The following is a 19,209-nucleotide window of genomic DNA, read 5'->3' on the forward strand; positions in this document are numbered from 1 at the left end:
TTTGGTCTTTCACATAAGAGGCACAACCTGGCACAGCAGAGCTCTGACATGATGGTGGCAAGACTGATGGTAAGTAAGCAGGCAAACAGATTTTGTCTATATCCAGGCATGTTATTTTGGTATTGACAGATATTACAAATGTTTCCATTTTAGTCTACCAGTATAGTAAACCAGGGTCTGAGTTGTCAAAAATGTTGATCACTAGTACTGAAAAGGAAATATTTTAAAATTATCTTGAATTAAGGAAACAAGTCTTGAGCAGTGAGATACTCCAAAAAGTAACATTGACACTGGAAGTCTTGGATCTGAGATTTCCCCTCAAAGTTTGCACGTACTTAGAACTGTATGTAAGGTATTTGCTTTAGAAATCTGCTATGGGATACCTGATGCTGACAGTTATCTGAAGCCAATAATTTAGAGTGGACAAGTGAAGAGATCCACAGTCTTGACTGTGCATATGATTTGCTCATAGCTTCAACTCAGGCCTTCCTCACCAACCATTATAACATTGCCCTACAGTAGTGATGCATTGCTCTTCTGGAGGTGATAATTTACTATCAACACCAAATGTTGCCTCACCTAAGAAGCATAAGTAACTCCAAAATTTCTGTATATTTCTGTATTTTATGGCTTTATGAAGGTTAATCCATTCTCTGCTCTAACAATAAGAAGATTTCTTCACAGACAAATTTTGCCTATCATGTCATTCATGTTTCAATTTTATAGCTGGGAGTTCAAGCCAATGCCACAAAGTAAGAAACTGAAGTAGAACATTGTTTCATTTCCTCTGGCTATTTAATACATAGGTATGAGCAAAAGGGTAATAGCACTTTATTTGCAACACAAACAGAAAAATTAAGAGGATAATACAGAATTTCTATATTAACAAATTGTGGCAGCAGGTTTAATGCTTCACTGATAAAACAATTCATAGTGCCACTTTATGGATAGATTCAGTGTAGGAAATCACATGGTTAGTGATAGGATTGAGCTTGGTGTTAAGGAACTCCACTCCAGACCAGACTCTATTGCAGTCAGTGCTGTCGTGTTAAATTAAGGTTCCAGCTTGAACTTGCATCCACATGTCTGATTGTCTACACCACCTGCTTATTGATTTATACTCCAGCTAATGTCAGGAGCAAGCCAGCCAATTTACCAGGTGGAGAAACATAGACACAGAAAATTGAATCCTGTGTTTTTAGGCTGTGGGAACTTCAATCTCTTAAGCCACAGGGCACAAATCTTCGCTTATTCTTTGTCATAATTAGCTACTCAGTACAGATTAGAACAGCGTAGCAAATCCCCCCAAAAATCCCACCAAGTGAGTCTGGTAGTGTGATTCCTCCTGGGGCTGTATCTAAACAATATGCATTTTTCTTTTCACCCTTTTCCTCTGCACGCCAATGCTTCTGACTTTTACCAAGACAGCAAAGAGTGGCAGAACAGAAAAGACATAAGGCTGAAACATCACTTTACTTAACTTCTTTAAAGTGTTCAGGATTATGCAGGAAGAGAAAAAAAAAAACCCTCAAGAATATTGAAAACAGTGTTGATTCCTTTCCAGATGCTTCTAAGATACTAACATTTGATTCTGGGCAGAGCCTGAGGTCAGTAGCTTTTTCTTCATTTCAGCTAATTTCCTGTATTCCAGTAATTTTGCTTCTAATTCCAGCTAATGCCAGAAAATACAGTCATGCAACTTGCAAACATGAATTTAACTGTACTTTTTCTAAGCCCACAATACAGTTTATCAGTCAAGTACGTGAATTTTTTGTCATACAGGTCAATGAGCCACCCAGACTATTTTATCCATCTCTCACTGAAAACTTTCCCTTCTGTAGTGGTTTTAGGCTGATCCAGCAACTAAAACTCACACAGTCTCTCCTTCTCCAGTAAAGTAGAGAGGAGAGAGAAAAAAAAAACCAAAGGGACTGAGGGTTGAGACAAGAACAGAGGGAGCACCCACCAACCATGGTCCTGGGCAAAACAGGCAGAGCTTTTCTCAAAGCAAAACAGTTTATTAATGATTACTTAGAAGGACAAAGGGAAACAAAAACCGATTACTTGAGAGGACAGAAAGAAACAAAACCAGATCTTAAAACCGACACCTTCCCCCCCCCCTTCCTTTTCCTCCTGGCTCTACCTCCTCCCCCCAGCAGCACAGGGGGCAGGGACTGGGGGAGTGCAGGTCAGTTCATTCCGTGCTGTTACTGCTGCTTCTTTCTTAAAGGAGAAGGAGTCCTTACACCCTTTTCCCCTGCTCCAATGGATCCCCTACCCACGAGGAAAAATCCACAAACTTCTCCAACGTGAGTCCAGCCCACTGGAAACAATCCTTCCCCACAGATTGCTCCGGTGTGGGCTTTACCACAGTCTCGGGTACTTAGGGAGCTGTAGCCACTCGCTCCGGCGTGGGTTGTCACGAAGACTCCAGATGCCTCTCTGCCTTGTCGTGCACCCCAACACGACCATCCTCAGGCTCAGGCATCTTCTCCCCACGGGCTGCGAGTGGGTCTCTGCTCCACCGAGGCCATCCTGGTTGCAGGGGGGCAGCCTGCTATCTCACCATCAGCCGCAGGGGAAACTCGGCTCCGGCACACCTCCTCCCGCTCCATCCTCACTGACCTGCTGTCGATGCAGCTGTTTCTCTCAGATCTCAGTCCTCTCCAGGTGAACTCAGCCCAGTGGGCACCCCGGGAGTGGGGTGCCCCCGAGTTCCCCAGCTGGCTCCGCCGCCGCCATTCTCCGTGGGCGGCACCGGCCCGATGCAGGCAGCTGCCCGGCCGGGAGCCAGGGAGCGGGGGCAGTGCCCTCCTCCCTTCTCTGCTCGATCCTGGGCGAAGCACCTTTTCCGGTCCCTTTGTCCTGACTTAAATAGGGCAATTCGCAGAGGCGCCCTATTGGCTCAATTCCGAGGGGGATGGCAGTGTGATCTGGTGGCCGGAACCAAAGCTAACCCGGTTCCAAAACCGGGGAGGTCACAGGGAGCAAAACCCCTCTCCTGCCACCAGAACCACCCCCCCCCACATCAAACCATGACACCTTCTTATTTCTGATTGTTGTTTTGCTACCTGCTACTGCCAAAATATTTCTCAAAAAAAAGATGATTTCTTTGTAATCAGTAAGTAAGACTTGCATCTCCAAAGTAATCAACACCTTTTATTCCAGTTTGCCATGGAATTATTGAATTTCTGGTGCACATCCTCTTATTAAACTCACTATACCTTCACACTTGCAAAAACATGGGGATTGAGAACTGTTGGAAGCGTAGTCTCATTTCCAAATGGTTTCTCAGTTGGTGATGTTGTCAGCAATACAGGGTGGCAAATTGCTTAGGCTACCCAGATTATGTATCATACTCTGAAATCAGAGTTAAGGATTGAGATGACTTCCACTTGCATACTTATGAAAAATTTTTCTACAAAGGTATTGGTAAGAAATTCTCTGTACACCAACAATAAAAATGTTTTCAGGCATTATGCTTTTTTTTTGTGTATGTGTATATCCTCTTTAATAAGGGACTGATTCTATCCCTGGATGTATGTAAAATGAAACAAGCTCTGTGCATGTGTAAGGTGTGATTAGAGATTTCTGGTTTTTAATTTAAAGTCTGTTCTCCCTGACCTTTCAACAGAAATGAGTTACTCATAATGCCTATGTGACTCCAGAGTTTAAAAATACACCTGTAATACAGATCTGAATTGCAGAATATATGGTGTAAAAGGAATAATGTTGTCCCCTTAAGACTTCATTCTGTGAATAAAAAAGGGGTAATAATTCCTTAACACGCTTGCTAGAAATCTCTGTCCTGATCAGAATTTTTTTTTAAATGAATAAGGTTTTCTCGGTGAAAAAAACGGAGTATGATTCAGTGCTCTTTAAAAAAGTCACCACTTTCATATATTTAAAAAGTAAGTGAATTCAGAAAAATCATAATACATTCCTGTATTTATGGTAACACTTGGCTTGGGAGTGGGAGAGCATTATCTGTTTAGACCTTATCAGCTCCTGAGAAAGTGAGAAGACAGAAAGTAACTTCCATTCTTTAAAATTTTATCTTTCACACAATGACTTTCTCTTTAATGAAGAGAAAGATACACATATTTTTTCTCTCTGAAAAATATCCAGAAAATGGAAAAATAAGTATGAGGAATTTAATCTGAATTTTTTCTCCCTGCTTACTACTGGAAGTCAATTTTTTTTTTGAAAATTAGATAAGAAGACACACAAAAAAACCCAAAATGCTTGAATTATTTTTCAATTATATTATAATTTATTTGGACTAAAAATTGTGGTGAATATTTCTGTATGGAATGTTTTCCATTCAATTTTCCATTCAACTTTTAAATGTGTATATTTGCATTATGACTTTTGAACTATTTTAAAAGTTACTGAACACTGAAAAAAAAATTCTTTCAAAATGACCAGATTCGGAAGTGTTAAATTCAGCCTTCATTCCTGTTTCAAGCGTCTCTTCTCCTTTGAAAAGCAGCTGAAGTTTAGCATCAGCCAGTAGCAAGCACCAGGAATAAAATGCTTGTGTTGATATCAATTAGCTGATGCGCATTGAAAAATCTTAGGAGAAGGAAGCAGGTGATAATCATCTGGGCAAAGTCACTCTGGGATCTGACTGGGAGACTGAGCTTAAGAGAGGATCTGACAATTTGATGTCATCAGGTAAAAAACAGATATTTATTATTATAACAAAAAAGGCTTACATGAAAATCACATCTGAAACTTAAAATGATTTGTATAACTTGAAAATTTTTGTTTTCTAGAGCTGTATCTTTTCAGAATATTTTGAAAATTGGGTGATTTCAAATTTTTACTAGTACTTGAAAGATTTATGAGATGTTTAACAAAAACTATGTAAGTTTTATGTTCCAGTCTCTGAAGTTGCATGAATATTCAGCCTTTCTATGAATGGTATATTCCAATGTTGTAAATTTCTTTTAAACAGCAATCTTTAATGCAAATGTTTTCCTCTTGTCATTATCCCTAAAAACAAAGTGTAGCAAGTGACTCTTGACTTCTTGCCAGTTGGTCCATTATGACTAATATACTTTGTATTGCAGATCTATTGAGCTGTTCTTGTCTATATGTATTGTAAGTTACCTTAAAATTGTGTTTCCCTTTGTAGATATTGATTTATTTAAATGTATTTAGCCAGAAGCATCCAAAAAGATAAACCACCTCATTTTGTTATTATTTTTAAAACTAGAGTTGAAAGTGCATCTAACGCTGCTTTGAATTATATCTGGTTAAAACCTGCAGGAATGAAAAAGCTGCCCTTGCTCTGTGAAGTGAGATTTGAAATATTTGCTTTAAACTGAAGTGGTTGAGTTGAGTTCAGAGCAACAGAACTGCAGAAGTGCTAAGGATAAATAAAGCTCAATTGTTTAGCATGAAACCAAAAAGCACAAAAGCCCATCTCCACATCAGGAGAGATGAAATAGAAGCAGGACAAATTAATTAACATCTTTTTAAGTATAAAAAATGTCTAATTGGTTTTTGTTTTGTTTCTTTTTCTCCAAAAAATATTTTTTTTTCTCTCAAAGTCTCTCACAGTCTAGCAAATAAACTTTTTAGTACTTTCAATTGCCAGTAGGTTTTGAATTTCATGTACCCCATGCACCAAAGCTGCTGGAGTGTGAGCTGCAGAGTGCCTGGGGCGAGCAGGGTGGGAGAATTGCATTGGTGCACGTCAGTCCCAGCACAAAGGCAGTGCTGACACTGCCCTTGGGGCATGCCTGGGGTTCCTTTGGGTATCGCATCTTCATTTTGCTTTGCAGCATATCCCACAGACAGCTTGGACTCTGCAGGAAGGAAATTATAAAGATCAGGAGACTGGTGTTTCTGTAAGGGGCTATGGCTGGTCATCCTGGATGTGCCTTTTGGAATTTCCTTCTATTTACCTGATGCCCTGGTAGGGAAAAGCACATCCTGAGGTCAGTGCTTGGCTCAGCCAAGCGGAGTGACTGAAAAATTTTCTCCATTGTTTAGGTAATCCTCTGATTATATCTACCAGACATTGCAAACTGTCAGTAGCTCTGACCACTCAACTAACCACATTGGTTCCCTAGTTTTTTAGGTAATGGCCTCAAGCAGGCCTCCATGGAGACAGCCTAGACACTGAGGCATGAGCTGGGGTGGAGGAGAGGAGTATGGCACCCTGCGGCTCGCCATGCCAGCCTGTCGTCTTGTAGCAAACACATGGCGGCCAGAAGACAAGTGAGAGGAGACTGGTCCTGTAGTCTGAGCTGTGGTCCCTGTGCCGAAATTTTTATGGCTATTACAGTTTTCTTGTTCCCCCAACTGTCTAGTCTCAATGCTCAGGTGAGATGAAATGTGTAAGTGGTGTTTCCTGTAGAAGCAAGTAGTCAGAGCTCAGATGCATCCTGCTGGCTAGAGCACTGGGTTTTGGGCATTCTTTTTTTGTGGCACACCCTTTTCTCCAGAAATCTATAGAAACTTCAGTTCTTGGTTTGGCTTTGGCTTCGGCTTCTCACTCCCAAATCCGGGTATCAAAAAAAAAAACAAAAAACAAAAAACAATATACACTGCCTAAAGGCCAGATCAAGAGCTCGACAAACTGCTGGGCTTTGAATTCAGGATGTCTTGACTTGGTACTCAAACTGCCAAAACTGTTGACATGGCATAGCTAAGCTGTTAGATGGTTACGCTGCTCATATAATTTTACTGTGAGCTACTGTGCATATAAATCACACTGACAGAAACCATTTGTTTAAAAAAAATTGATGAAAAGGATAAAAGAAAACTTTGCAAAGAGTTGCTGATTTGATTAATATCTTTGATGGGAGGGGGGAGACTCATTACCATATCAGCACTAGAGAAGTCTACCAAGACAGTTTGATTAATAGAAAAAATATTACCCAAATGTATAAGTGCAGAGATAAGATGAAATTTTCTAATTCTGAAGTTTTATAAAGTCGTGCCATAGAATCATTTGGGTTGGAAAGGACCTTAAATATCATCTAGTTCTAGCCCCCCTGACATGGCCAGGGACACCTTTTACTACATCAGGTTGCTCAAAGCCTCATTCAACATGGCTTTCAACACTTCCAGGGGTGGAGCATCCACAGCTTCTCTGGGCAACCTGTTCCAGTGTCTCACCACTCTCAATGAAGCATTTCTACCTTAGATCTAATTGAAATCTACCTTCCTTCAGTTTAAAGCCATTACCTCTTGCCCTATCACTACACAGCCTTGTGAAAAAATCCCTCTCCAACTTTCTTGTAGGCCCCCTTTAAGTATTAGAAGGCTGCTGGAAGGTCTCCGCAAGCATTCTCTTCTCCATCTCTCTCAGCCTGTGCATAGGAGAGGTGCTCCAGCCCTCAGATCACCTTCATGGCCCTCCTCTGGACTCGCTCCAACAGCTCCATGTCCTTCTTACATTGAGAGCCCCAGAGCTGAACGCGGTACTCCATGTAGGGTCTCAGGAGAGCAGAGTAGAGAGGCAGAATCACCTCCCTCGACCTGCTGGCCATGCTTCTTTGAATGCGACCCAGGATACTGTTGGCTTTCTGGGCTGCAAATACACGTTGTTGGCTCATGTGGAGCTTCTCATCAACCAACACCTCCAAGTCCTTTTCTTCGGGGCTGCTCTCAATATACCAGCAAGAAGATTAGAAAGGTACAGTATCAGTTTCTTTTAAAAAATTCTGTACAATGATTCACAATAAGTCAGTTCAGTTCCAAGTAAGAGTAAAAATATGAGACAGTTATATCAGGTTTGGGAAAGATAACATTTTTTAACATACATACAACATCTTAAACATTGTATCAGTCTGTGCATAATTCAGCAGGACTTAATGATAAATTACCTTCTTTGATTAAATATATCTTCTATGAGTGCAACAAATTGTTATTTTTGACTTAGTACTTACAGCTTAGAGAGATCACATTAAATAGCAAAAAAAATTCAGAATGCATAGCATATTAGGAAATTTTCTTATATATTTAAATGGCAAAACCCGGATTTCTTGGGATATCTGGGTTTGTTTCTTTGTTAGAGAATACAAAAATCTAAAAATCTTTAGTTTGCTAAACTTGTAAGATTATGGGACTCATCTGAATTTATTTCTATGAACAAATGGGAAAGTTGGAAATGAAATAATTAATTGTATTTTGAAGTGGATAATTTCTGTTCTAGGCACAAAAATATTACAATAGAACAACTAATTCTGTTTATAGTTAGATAAAGAAATACAGTTACTTAAAGAGAACTACTTTAAATATCGCCATATTCATAAAGCTGTGCAATATCAGTCTATCTTCAGATAATGAATCATGACATGATCCTGAGTACTCAGCTCCCATATCTGTTAGCCGATACCATGGATTGCACGCCACCTGCATACTTAGTGACTTCCAGCTCCTAAATATAGTTTCAGTATGAGATGAGGCGCAAATAGACACATGTGCACCATCAGAGCAACTGAGACAGATGGAAAAGCTGCACATCAAATGCTGTAAAATGCATGCATGAGTTGGTGTGAGTGTAACGTTTCGGGAGAAAATGAATATATTTGTTAACTCTTTTAAGAAGCTCATCAATAAGCTGCTCAATGCACCTGGAGAAGATTAATTGGCTAGCACCCGCTCATTCTGCTGATTATCTGAAATTACTCTGTTTACAGAAATCCTAAACCTATTAAAACTTTACCTGTCACGGATCTCACTTGACTCTTACAGCTGTCACTACAGATCTTGCTTTACTGTCCCACAGCCACTGAGACTACTCCAGGCATGTGTCTGATGTGACCAGAGGTTGCCTTTTCCAGTGTCTTCCATAGTTTGTCTGCAATCCTGCTGTAGCTTGGCATTTAGTACCAAAACCCTCGTTGTGTACCCTGGCCAGACACGTATGGTCTGTGCTTTAAAGGCTCTCCATAGATTGATATGCTAGTACAAGCTCTTGAGGAATACCAGTAACTACTGAAATTTAGTTTTAGAAATTTAAGTTGTATGTACCAAGGTGAACTGGCTGGATACTTTATGATGCACAGTGCATAGCCAATACTTTTATTCATGTAGTGCTCTGTATCTTTTTCTAGTTGTTTTGGCACAGGACAGACTGTCAGGTTTAATCACCCAGAAAATTTCAGGTAGGATGTTCAAGAATTTTAGGGTAATATGTATGCAAAATAAGTGTCTTAATTTGAATTTTTTTTTAGGCTTGGATACTGTGGCAGGAAATGGGTGAGTGGAGTTAAATTTGTAGGATGCTCTGTGCAAAAGTCCAAATCTTCCAACCCAAACCAGTCGTAATTAATTGCTAGAAAAATATGTATTTGAGGAATAAACTCTGTTTATGTTAATTTCACCCCCCTCAATCACTTTCATCTGCTACATGGCACCTGGGATAGGTGTTTTTTCCATGGACCTGCTTGCATTTGACACAGCTATGAAAGGCATGACAGATATTTCAGAAGTACGGTAGTATTTTTTTGATATAATTGAAAGCATTTTGAAATACCCCTCTGATTTTGAGGGGGGGTGTGTATGACAGAGGGCTTAGCAGGGGTAAATAGCCTGCAAACGCAGTCTATGAGCAAAGCTCAGATTATAGCCAACAAGAGGTCCCTGGTGAAGGAAAGAATAGCTGGAAAGCAAGTGAGAAATGCAAAGCACTTGCAACCTCTTGCTCTTTTGGGAACTGTGTGTGTGTATCTGAAACCACAGTTTGGTCTGCTGTTTGAAAAGGTTGCTTGGGGTTAAATTCTACTGTAAGATTCTGGCATCTGGCTCTGACTGGAGTCAATGGGAGTCCTCTGAGTGCATCTGAGGGCACAGCATGACCCTTCCTGCTTGTTTTCACTCACTATATTTTTACGCTATGGCACCTCTGAGCAGGGCCAATATCAACTGCTCATTCACTTTAAAGGCCATCTGTAAGGAAAGCGATTCTTGTGTTTCCTTTCATTCTCTGAGCGGTCCTTAGCCTTCTTTCATGACTTCCTTTCTTGTCGATTTATTAAGCTACTAATGCTCAGATCACAGTCTGTAAAAATTAAAACTTCAATCTGAAAGAAAAAATAACCAAGTAGATAACATAAGTACAAGATAATAGCACAAGCAGCTACTGGCAGGCATAGCATATTTCATTTTCAGCTGTCTTCTCAAAGATAAAGAACAGTTCAATCAAATTAAAAATGTGGAGAGGTTTTCCTTCAAGCCACATTGAGCAATCAAGTCTGAAAAACAAGCCATACTGTGCTCCTGAAGCAGATAATAATATCAGTGATGAGGTATTACTATTAGGAGTAAACGGCTCCTGTAAAATAATAAACTGATTTAATGGGCCAAATGACGATAAGGTACTTTTCATGGATATGCCAGAGGCAGAAATTATTTTGTCAGCATTGGAGTCCTGACTTAACATTCCTACTGCAAAGGTCCAGAAGGCTTGAGGTTTGTGGCAGTCTTGTGATTACCATGATGGAAAATGAAGTAGGATCCTGAAAGCTGAATGCTCCACAGCCTGTTTAAGTATTTTTCAGGGTGGGCAATGCTTCAAATTCTTACTGGCCCACAGCAAAACTGTGATCTAGAGCAGTGTTTTGTATTAGATGTGTTCAGTTCTTATGAATTAAGGCAGGAGAATGATCATCCTTATGAGGACAGCTGGTTTCTCTCTAGGTTATAAATTCATACAATTTCACTTCTTTTGGTCTTTAGGGATTTGACTGCTCTGAGCATTGTTTTTAAACTTTCTAAAACTTGTGAGAGTTGATGAAGTTTGCAGCTTTTTGAGATTCCACCAGAGCTGCTGTATCTGGACTCTTGCAGCTCTTAATCCTGGAGATGAATTCTGTGTCACAAAAAGTGGCAATGTCTTAGTTAGAGATTTCTCTTAGGGTATGAAAATTGCATGTTACTTGTAAACCCATGCCTTACTGTAATCTGTTCACTGTTCAATATGGACCTTCTTTTAGCACCATGAAATATATATTTTAAAATATAGAGTGTCTCCTCTACTTCCATAGAAATGTTTCTTCTTTCAGTCACTGATTAAATTTGCTGTACTTTGACTACAGCCTTTCCTGTTACTTCAAATTTTGCACCAGCTACATCATATGCATGCTTAACTTTGTGTGTAATACTGTAACTCTTGCAAACTAAAATGAATGTTATTGACTAAAATTTACACATCTCTCTGCATTTTCTCATTCTCTTGACCGTTTGGAAACAGTGTTGAGACCATTTATCTTCTACTATTCCACCTGAAGACATTTTTTTTTTGTAGATTTTTTTTTTAAGCCTTTGATCTCTTGAACTGCTATTTTGCTTTTGTTTGGTGTTCATGACCTTTTTCCTGAAGATCTACAAAGCATAAGATCTTTTCTCCCTTCCTTCCCAAAAAGCCAGTTACCTTCTCTGGAGCCTGATTTGAAGACTCCTCTATCTGATAGCTTTGCCCAAGCTCTAGTTTTCTATCCTGTTGCCTGAATTTGTTATAGTACATTTAAACTACCTTCTCTTGTTTTAAAGCTTTCTGAAGGGTCCCCAGTTTCAGTAGCCATAGCCACTCAAAAACTAGATTACAGATCACTCTGTAACATTAGTAGCATAATATTTCAATGTGCTGTTGCAGTAGCAGGATTCTAGTATGACACCAGGATTTGTTGCATGAAAGAGGAAGAATTAGGCATCTCAGAAAAGTTATCTGCGTGGAGCATGTTTTTGCCTGCAGGTAGTCTACAGGGAATGATAAGCAGAAGAGGAGTATCTGCACAACTGCCTGTCTCTGGCATTGGAGCATGCATGAACCAGCTAAGGTGCCATGGAAGGACCTCCATACAAGAACACAGAGAGCAAGAATGAGGAAACTTTAATGGAGTTCCTCATGGACTCAGGAAGCTGGACTTGGTGAGCTGTGAACTCTTCTTTAGTCAGGTATCACTTATTCCTATACGCACTGGATTCCCGATTCACTAGGAGGCACAGGGCTATCCGCTCTGAAGAATCAAAACCCCATGTTGTCTCCAAAATCTTGTGATTTCCCCTCAATTCTACTGCTTGCAGTCTGGAAACTGGCCTACAGCCCTTCTCCCCAAAGAGCAGGTGCCATGTTAAAGTGAATGTTTTTTTATCAGGGTGTTACCAGAAGATTTGTTGTGTCAATGACTGCTTGCAATGCAGATGTCCAGATGTTGATCCTTGACTCTGCATCATGTGGCAAGGAAGAGCTGCTGCAAGAGTTTCTTGTCCTTTTGCCCAAATTGAAAATGCTCTAAATTATCTTACCTTTAATTCTTCAATGACCCGCTGAAGAGAGACACAGGAGGAAGACTCAGCTTGTAGAGGGAAGAGCTGAGCAACCCACCTTGTAGCTGATCCTGTTTTGAACAGAAGGTTAGACTTAACAGACCTCCTGGGATCCCTTCCTATCTGATGATCTTTGGAGAACAGGACTCCAAGTAACTCATCCAAAAAGCTCATCTAACTGAGTTTTCAGACAGTTTGCAGGATAAGTCAGTATGAGAAGGTTTAGACACTTGACTTTTCTAAAGAGAGCTCAAATTCTTTTTTATGTGGAAGTATTTTTTTTTGGTAAAAATTCCAGTAAATAAACAGAAAGGTGTCATCTTTGCAGTAAGCTTTTTTATTATTGTAATTTACTCTTATCTGTACCATACTACTGAACAGAATTCAGTTTTATTTCCTCTGTCTCCTTGGAAACATTCATCTCTGTGACAGGGAAGTTTAGGCCAGGAACATGAAAGGAATTTGGGAGTTTCCTATATCATCTGGTGCCACCTTTGGCTTTGCTGTTTTTATACAGGTGAAAGAAGAAAGTGGTCGCAGTAGAAAACTTTCCTAATGATACTTTAAAGCTTCCAGGACACAACTTTCACATTCTAGATGACACTGACAGTAATTTCTAATTTGTTGGGTCCCCAATGTAAATGAAAGGTGAAGTAGATTTTGGTTCAAAAATTACACAGTCCCCATGAGTTTCTCTTTTGCTTGGAATTCCCCCATAGCTGGTGAGTTGAATCTAACATTGATTTTAAATAAAAATATCATGTCAAAACAGTTCTGATTCTAGTGTAAGAAAAAGAATTTAAGCAATAAACAAGTGTAAATACAGATTTTCCTGTGGAGTGTATTCTGCAAATTGGATTTTTTGTTTTGTTAATTTCCAGTTGTGGAGAAACTTTACAACAGTTGCTAGATGAATTTATTTAGAGAGAATGTAAATATTTCAGTAGTAAAATGTTTAGTTTATGTAGGGATGTCACCAAGTTTAGCTATAATTCAAATAAAATGTTTTAGCGTCCTAGGAAGTTTTACTGTGGGAACTAAAGAATTTCTGAAACTTTTTAAAATGTCTTCATGTATCTTTCTTACTATAAAAGTAATGAATTTACAGAAGAGAAGAAAGAGATGAAAAAATACTGTGGAAGGAGTTTGAAAGGTTCAAAATAAATATGATGGATAAACATGCCTTCCATGTATTGGTGAAACAGAGAGAGGAGCAAGCTGATTTACTCCCATTTTTCAAAATATGAGACCCAAAGCATAAAACCACGAAGAACTTAAGCAAGTATCACCTCACATTTTAATCTTGAACTTTGTTTCCTCAGAGTGACATTTCGTGACTAAAAAATTGCCCATGAAATAGACAAAAAGTGGTTCCTGACACTTATTCTAATAATTTATTATCTCATGGGCGATGCACTATGCATTTGCTATGAAGTTATCTTCCTCAGCTTCTTTTTTTTTTTTTTTTTTTGAGGTTGTTGTTGTTTAGGTATATACCTGTGAACTGGTTTCCTCAGTTTTCTGCTTTATATATTAAAAAATGCTCTGACATTTCCGGGTTTTTGTTTGGGAATGTATCACAAAGATATGTATATTTTCACAAAAACAGGAAAAGTGTTGGCTGAAAAAAATTTCATTATCAATTACATTCAGGGACTATTATGTCATCTGAGAATATATGATGAGTGGCTTTTTCAGGTTTGCATTTCTGGTATGCTCCCATTAAAATTTCCTGAATGTTTTGTGAAGGTTTGTGCATTTTCTATGAGACTGGCCATGCATAATCTATTTTCCTTGCAAATCAGCTTCAAAAACTATCTAATCACTGCTTAGCACTTTTGTGATGGGCTCAATTGTGTCTCACTGGCAGTGTTAAGTGTGTGTATAACATAATGTTATCATTTATCAGTAAAAGCTATCTGTTTAGGCAAAGGCACTAGGGAACCATCAAGAACTGTATTCTGACAGATATCAGTCTAAATGGCTCACATTCCAACAGCTCTTGGGAGTAATACATGGAGGGTTAAGGCATAGGAGGAGAATACAGCCTCTGCTTGGTTAAGCGTTGCTTAGAGAAAGAGAGGCTTTTTTTGCTTTGGAGATTGCAGTGTCTGAAGGTTATGCTAATTGTTTAATCTATTTTGACAAAAATCTGATTAAGTAATGGAACAAGAGAGAAAATGCATGTTTGGGGAATTTTTATTAAACTGAGTGTATGGTTTACTGGATCGCTAGTCTAGTAAAAAGCCTCCATCTGCTTTTCTCTACATAGCTGGAATACTTGATCAGTGATTGTGTTGAGCTTTGGGTTCAGAGGCATATAGGGCTTCTAGGAGAGAGCAGAAATATAGTCTGTCTTGTCAGTGCAGAGAAGTGCATTCTACCTTTGAGGTTAATACTTCAGAAGAGTCCTTGGATTCAACATGGTCATATGTGGTTGTTGGTGATTTTTCTCCCTATACATCATATGCCTGAGGTCTTCTGGGGAACTGATGAAGATAGATGATAAGTTATGCCCTTTCACCAGGTAGTTTTTAAACTTCTATGAAGGTTTTTTTTGCCCAGGTTACCTGAAAGAAAAAAAAAAGCCATCCTAATAATCTATTTTCTCTAGAGCCATGGCTAGCATTGCCACAACAGCAAGTATGTATTTTAGTGCTGTAAATACTGTTCCATTGATCGCTACATCTGACAGCATAACAATATAAGTTCATTTTCATGCATGCGTATTTTTTTTACATTAGCACTGATAATAGTTATCTCTGCATAGATTAATGGAATTCCATACCCCTAATTAATATATCGTTCATACAAATGGTATATATGTTTCTAAATTTCAACATTACTTGAATTTAAAAGAAGGCGTTTATTGTTCAAAGATCTGTTCAGGCATCTTTCTGTATTTATTTTTCTCTAATTCATTCATTGCTACTGTGTCTTTTGAATGATGTAACTTGAAAGCTTGTGTTTGAAAGGCAAAACCATATTGTGTTGTCTGTAGAAAACTACTACAATTCATAAATGGAAATGACATTATTTTTAGATGCCAGCATGTTGTGGTTCAACCCAGCGGCAGCTCAACCACCATGTCACTCGCTCACTCCTCAGTGAGGTGGAGAGGAGAAAAATATAACAAAAGGACTGAGGGTCGAGACAAGAACAGGGAGGGATCACCCACCAACCATGGCCCCGGGCAAAACAGACTGAGCTTGGGGACAAAATAATTTAATTCGGTAACAGTTCATTCAGAGGATAACAAGAAACAAGAAACAAAGATCTTAAAAACACCTTCCTCCCACTCATCCCTCTTCCCGGCTCTACCTCCTCCCACAGCGACACAGGGGAATGGGGAATGGGGGGTTGCAGGTCAGTTCGTCACGTGTTATTTCTGCTGCTCCTTTCTTAAAGGAAGAGGACTCCTTGCGCTCTTTTCCCCTGCTCCAATGGATCCCCTCCTCATGGGACAGTCCACAGATTTTTTTGAATGTGAGTCCTTCCCGCAGGATGCAATCCTTACCCATCAGATTACTCCAGTGCGAGCTTCTTCCCCATAGAGTCACCACTTAGGGAGCTGCCACCTGCTCTGCTGTGGGCTTCTCTATGAGCTTCAGATGCCTCTCCACCTCATTGTCAGTCTCCAGCCGCTCACAGAGACCATTCTCTAGAAGTTCCTTCAGGTACAGGCATCTCTGCTCCAGCGTGGAGTTCTCCACAGACTGCAGGTGGGTTTCTGCTCCACTGTTAATCTCCGCGGGCAACAGAGGGGCTGCTGCCATCTTGCCACAGGCTGTGGAGGAATCTCAGCTCTGGCACCTCCTCCCATTCCATCTTCTCTGTCCTTGGTATCTACATGGATGTTTCTCTTGTGTCTCGGCCCTCTCTCTGCTGCAGCCGTGCTGGGCTCAATGAACCTCGGCAATCCCGGCAGGATGAACTGCCCAGCATGCACCGCGGCAGTGGGGCATGTCTGAGCTCTTCTAGCTGTGCTGCTGCGGCCATCTCCAGCTGGGCAGCAGTGGCCCAGTGTGGACAGTGCCCGTCTGGGGAGTTGGGGATGAGGGGGGTGGGGGAGGGGGGCAGCCCCCTGCCTCCCACATCCCTACTCTTTTCAGTGTAGGTCCAGCCTCTCTTCGGGCTCCTTTGTTCCCATCTTAAATAGGGAATTTGCAGAGATGCTGACTGGCTCGGCCCTGGCTGGATGGGATGGAGGGTCTGACTTGGCTGGTTTTGGAGCCAGGGAAGCTTTTCACAGCTACGTACAGGGGCCATTTCTGCAGCCCCTCCCCTACTATCAAAACCCCATCACGTAAACTCAGCACATAGTGCAATGCAGTAAAACTGGATTCTTAACACAGTTGGTTTTTTTCTTAATATCCCCCCCAGTGATTCTACATTTAGGAAGTGTACAATTATTTCATGGATTAATAAATTCAGAAAAGGATCCATCTGACTTTTCCTGAACACTAGCTCTTCAGTCTTAGCAGTGATACCCTATATTCGTTGATCTGAATCAGAAAGGATGCAATCTTATACAATAGTTTCATCCCAGCACACTGTAGTTAATGGGAACTTTTTCATAAACAGAAATGGGAGCAGCAGCAAGGTGGTACAACACCCAATGCATACAAATTACCTAACTTTTATTTGAAAAAAGACGAGCACAGGAAATCATGGAAAGCAGAAATGGCAGTAAGAAACAAAATTTTTACTATTAATTAGTATTCCTTCTAGATTCCTTTATTGAATTTGGACATGGAGAAATAGTTTCCTTACACTCTGCTGTGTTTATGGCAGAAATGGAAATACTGCTTTAACTGACATTGTTCGATTCCCTTTTACGAGACCGTTAAAAAATACTTACAAATTTTGCCAAAACGTTGCTCAATTAGATTGTTACATTCCCTGTCAAATGTCTGCCTAAGCTAAAACACCTCTGTGTCAAGCAGCAGGGCTGAGGAAGTACTCCGTTTTGTCACGTCTTTGAAGTGCTCTAGCTTCATATCCAAAACTGAGCAGGTATCTAAATTCTTTCTTTGTCATTACCTTCTTAGCTTCATATGGGAAGTAAGAAGAGGAATAGATTTCTGCTATAGCTCATCCAAAGAAAATCAATACTTTTTTTTCCCCTGACCTAATGCAGTGTAGGTTGATTATAATTTTGCTTTTATTAACATAAATAGTGGATTTCTGTGCTTCAGTCAGCAACTTGATAATGTAGTAGTGTACTTCGCAAAAATATGAATTCCTTCAGGACAGGGAAAAAGGTTTTTCTTTTCTAAACTTTTTTTCTGATCGTTGATCTGTCACTTCTTAAAAGTAAAGAAATTAAGATAAACCGCAATAGAGAAAAGCCACTCTGGGCCTATAAAAATTCCTGCAATAACTTCACCCTCTAAGAAAATGCTGGATCAACCACCTATTGAAGGGATCCTGCGATTGAAAGGTAGAGACTTTTTTCTTCCAGGTTAACTCTGTGAGAATGGCTGTGTAGTGGGGTTTCATCTCTGGGGCTGACAAGATAAAGAAAGGGCATGATGTCAGGACCATAGTTTCCACAGTTCAAGGGCTTTGGCTCAGTAGGTTGTCAGGCAACTAAGCTGATGGGCTGGTAGGAAACTGCAAGTTTCAAACTACCTTATCAAAAATCTGTCCAAGCTGATTTGAATTTTTTTTTTTTTTTTCCCAAGAAGTGCTCTGTTATCAACAAAAGAGGAAAATATTTTGTTGGATTTTTTTTCCCCTAACCAGCTCTAGAATGTGAAATTACATTATAACGGTCAGATTCAAGATGATGCAATAATGAAATGTTCTTATTCATGTTTTAGGGGAAAGAATTAAGCCTTGAATATTGAAAATTATTTAAGACATCGTTGGCACTCTTCTGGTATGCAGAACCTGGTTAGCACTGCTCAGAAAGTCAACTACTTATTCAGCCTCTTTAGATCCACAAACATGAATGAATTGGTGTCATTGTTGCTCAATGGGTTTTACAAAATTAATATTAAGAAAATGCATTGCCTTCACTATGATTGATGTTGTGGCATGGAGAAAGGATGAGGAATATATGGAGCAATTTACTTTTACTTGCAGAAAAATAGCACTGCATTGAAAATCTATCAGGAGAAAATTAAAGGAAGGCTGAAATAAGCAGCCATGTTAGTCTTCTTCAGAAGCAATGCTGAAACTGAAAAAGTGAAGGCTTTGAAAAGTTGAGATGCTAATGAGTAATAGGAAAGAATAGCCAGTTTAATTTAATTTTGATACCATATATAAAATGATGTTCTATCTTAATAGAATAGATCATGTAACACAATTTGTCTTTTCATTGTATCCCAAGATTGCTTCCTTCCATTTTACAAAAGAATGCTGTTTTGTTACACCTTAGCAACCATCCTAACCAAGATGCAAACAATGATCTCTACCCCTTTCATATGTATTTTAGTGAATTTCATAGATTTTTGCATTCAGATCTTAATTACATTCCTATGAAATATTCTGCATGCAAGCAGGGGGGAAATCTGAATCTATTGCCTCAGTGATTCTACTGCATAAATCTGCTACCATGGAAGATCTAAATAGATTGCATTTTTAATTTGCTATGAAGCAAAGATGAAAACTAAATATGAAAATGATTTTTATGTATTTGGAGACTGATATTAAAAAACAGAGGCCTTCATTTCTCATGAAAAGGCAGTGATGGCTGTTTTCAGTATGAAAATGAATGGCAAATTGCTCTTCTGTCAGTTTACTTTAATTATTTTTATTTAAAATTATATAAATTAACAAGCTTTATCAAGCACATGGCAAGCTACCTATTTCCATGCTAAAGAAAATGGATATTTAAATAGGAGAGCACAGTGCTGAGTGTCTGAAGGAAATAGGGACCAGATACAGTAAACCACTTGAGGTAGATCTGCA

The sequence above is a fragment of the Tauraco erythrolophus genome, chromosome 7 (genome assembly GCF_009769465.1).
Source record: "Tauraco erythrolophus isolate bTauEry1 chromosome 7, bTauEry1.pri, whole genome shotgun sequence".
NCBI lineage: Eukaryota > Metazoa > Chordata > Aves > Musophagiformes > Musophagidae > Tauraco > Tauraco erythrolophus.